The following is a 3,322-nucleotide window of genomic DNA, read 5'->3' as shown; positions in this document are numbered from 1 at the left end:
ATACTACAACCAAAAGTTGAAACTCAGTTAACAGGAAATCCTTCTGATATACGTGTTACAGGAGAGGGGTCCCGATCCAGACCCCAAGAGAGGGTTCTTGGATGTCACACAAGAAAGAATCCAGGGCAAGTCCATACAGTAAAGTGAAAGCAAGTTTAATAGGAAAGTAAAAAAATAAAGAATGGCTACTCTATAGAGAAACACCAAGGGCTGCTGGTTGCTTATTTTTATGGTTAATTGTTGATTATATGCTAAACAGGGGATGTATTATTCATGCCTCCCCTTTTTAGACCATATAGGCTAACTTCTTGATGCTGCCATGGCATTTGTAAACTGTCATGGTGATGGTGGGAGTGTAGCAGTGAGAAAGACCAGAGGTCACTCTTGTGGCCATCTTGGTTTTGGGGGGGTTTAGCCGGCTTCTTTACTGCATCCTGTTTTATCAGCAAGGTTTTCATGACCTGTATCTTGTGCCAATCTCCAATCTCATCCTGTGACTTAGAATGTCTAACCATCTGGGAATGAAGCCCAGTAGATTTCGGGCATATTTTACCCAGCTCCTATTCAAGATGGAGTTCCTGTGGTTCAAACGCTTCTGACATATGCGGTAAAAGGGAGTCAAAAGTATTATTTTCAGATTGATCATACCACATACATTCAGCAAAATATGAGTCCGACATACCAGAAATGATAATAGAAACAAAAATAAATTTCAGTGGAGTTAATGAGTACAACTAACTCATATTTTGAATTTGCACATTCAAAATATGAATCTAGACATATTTTTTTTTCCTTTTTTGGAATGTGTTATGTTAAAGAGAACCTTTGGACAGATTAAACTTAAGAGAGTTTAACTGAGCTAAGAATAATTCATGAATTGTGCACCACCACCACACTCCCCTTACAGACAATAGAAGTGAAGAATAGAAACAGTTACATTGGTTACAGCCTGGCATTTGTCTTATGCTAACACTGTTGGAAAAGTTCATCACTTTTGGCTGAAACTTGCTGATTTGTATAAGAATAGATTACTGTCTGTTTAAACATCCATTTAAGGTTACAGTCCACTATGTATGAAGGAACTTTTAAGCTGAACTTACAAGGAGGTTGCCTTAGGCTAAATTTAATTTAACAGTTGTATGAACTGATATATGGAAACATACCTACTATTGTCTGAACATAAGTGAACTTGCACTTACAGTATAACAAATTATGCCACTTGAAGAAGGCAATGGCTAGTAAGGTCGAAGTGTTGACAATAACGGGCTGCAGTGTATCTTGAAATAAACACTTATTCATTGGGAGAAGTAAAATAAATTTTTTAACAAAAATAAAACCACTGAAAAAATAAAATTTGAGTGCTCCCTTCAGCAGTACATATATAAAATTGGAACGATACAGAGAAGATTAGCATGGCCTCTGTGTAAGGATGACATGCAAATTCGTGAAGCGTTCCATAATTTTGGCCAGGATCATCCTGATACAAAAACCTGGCAGAGACACAACAAAAAAAGGAAACTTCAGGCCAATATCCCTGACAAGCATTGATGTGAAAATCCTCAATAAAATACTGGCAAACCGAATCCAGCAGTATATCAAAAAGCTTATCCACCACTATCAATTTGGCTTCATTTCCAAGATGCAAGGCTGGTTCAGCATATGCAAGTCAATAAGTGTAATCCATCACATAAACAGAACCAATGACAAAAACCACATTATTATATCAATATATGCAGAAAAGACCTTTGATAAATTCAACATCCCTTCATGATAAAAACTCACAATAAACTAGTTATTGATGGAACATATCTGAAAATAATAAGATCTATTTATGACAAACCCACAGCACATGTAATACTGAATGAGCAAAAGCTGGAAGCATTCCCTTTGAAAACTGGCACAAGACGAGGATCCCCCTCTCACCACTCCTATTCCACATAGTACTGGAAGTTCTGGCCAGGGCAATCAGGCAGGTATTGAAATAGGAAGAGAGGAAATCAAATTATCTTTGTTTGCAGAAGACATGATTCTATGTTTAGAAAATCCAATAGTTTCAGCTCAAAGACTCCTTAAGCAGATAAGCAACTTCAGCAAAGTCTCAGGATACAAAATTAATGTGCAAAAATCACAAACGTTCCTATACACCAACAATAGACAAGCAGAGAACCAAATCATGAATGAACACTCATTCACAACTGCTACAAAGAGAATAAGATAACTAGGCATACAGCTAATACGGAACATGTAGGACCATTTCAAGGAGAACTAAAAACTACTGCTCAAGGGTATAAGAGAGGATACAAACAAATGGAAAAACATTCCACCCTCATGGATACAAAGAATCAATATCATGAAAATGGCCATACTGCCCAAAGTAATTTATAGATTCAATGCTATTCCCATCAAACTACCACGGATATCCTTCACAATATTAGAAAAAAATACTTTAAAATTCACATGGAACCAAAAAAGACCTTGCATAGCCAAGAGAATCCTAAGCAAAAGGAACAAATTTGATGCATCATGTTACCAGACTTCAAACTATACCACAAGGCTACAGGAACAAAAACAGCAGGGTACTGGTACAAAAACAGACAAATAAACTAATGGAACAGAACAGAGAACTCAGAAATAAGACCATACATCTGCAACCATTTCATCTTCAACAAACATGACAAAAACAAGTAATGAGGAAAGAATCTCCTATTTAATAAATGGTGCTAAGGAAACTGGCTAGCCGTATGTAGAAAACTGAAATTGGACTCTTTCCTTACACCTTATAAAAACATTAACTCAAGACAAATTAAAGACTTAAATGTAAAATCACAAACCATAAAAAAACCTAGAAGAAAACCTAGGCAATACCTTTCAGGACACAAGCATGGGCAAAGACTTCATGACTGAAACACTAAAAGCAATTGCAATAAAAGCTAAAGTTGACAAATGAGATTTAATTAAACTGAAGAACTTCTGCACAACAAAAGAAACTATCATCAAAGTGAAAACACAACCTAGAAAATGAGAGAAAAATTTTGGAATCTACCCATCTGACAAAGGCCTAATATCCAGAATTTACAAGGAACTTAAACAAATTTACGAGAAAAAAAATAAACAACCCCATCAAAAAGTGGGTAATGGATATGAACAGGCACTTCTCAAAAGAAGACATATATGCAGCCAACAGACATAAAACAAAGCTCAACATCACTGATCATTAGAGAAATGCAAATAAAAACCACAATGAGATACCACCTCATGCCAGTCAGAATGGTGATTATTAAAAAGTTACAAAACAAGAGATGCTGGCGAGGTTAGGGAGGAA

At 36.1% G+C, this 3,322-nt stretch overlaps 1 non-coding gene across 1 annotated transcript; it reads left to right on the top strand.

Annotated features, from left to right (window-relative positions):
- The first annotated feature begins 1,358 nt into the window (after positions 1-1,358).
- LOC112425100 (U6 spliceosomal RNA) lies at positions 1,359-1,464 on the top strand. The gene has a single exon (XR_003016114.1). It is a non-coding gene; the product is annotated as a U6 spliceosomal RNA (small nuclear RNA).
- Positions 1,465-3,322: the final 1,858 nt, after the last annotated feature.

The sequence above is a fragment of the Macaca nemestrina genome, chromosome 6, assembly GCF_043159975.1.
Source record: "Macaca nemestrina isolate mMacNem1 chromosome 6, mMacNem.hap1, whole genome shotgun sequence".
In the NCBI taxonomy this organism is placed as follows: Eukaryota; Metazoa; Chordata; class Mammalia; order Primates; family Cercopithecidae; genus Macaca; species Macaca nemestrina.
The sequence above is the reverse complement of the archived record's forward strand: the minus strand, read 5'-3'. Positions and strand labels throughout refer to the sequence as shown.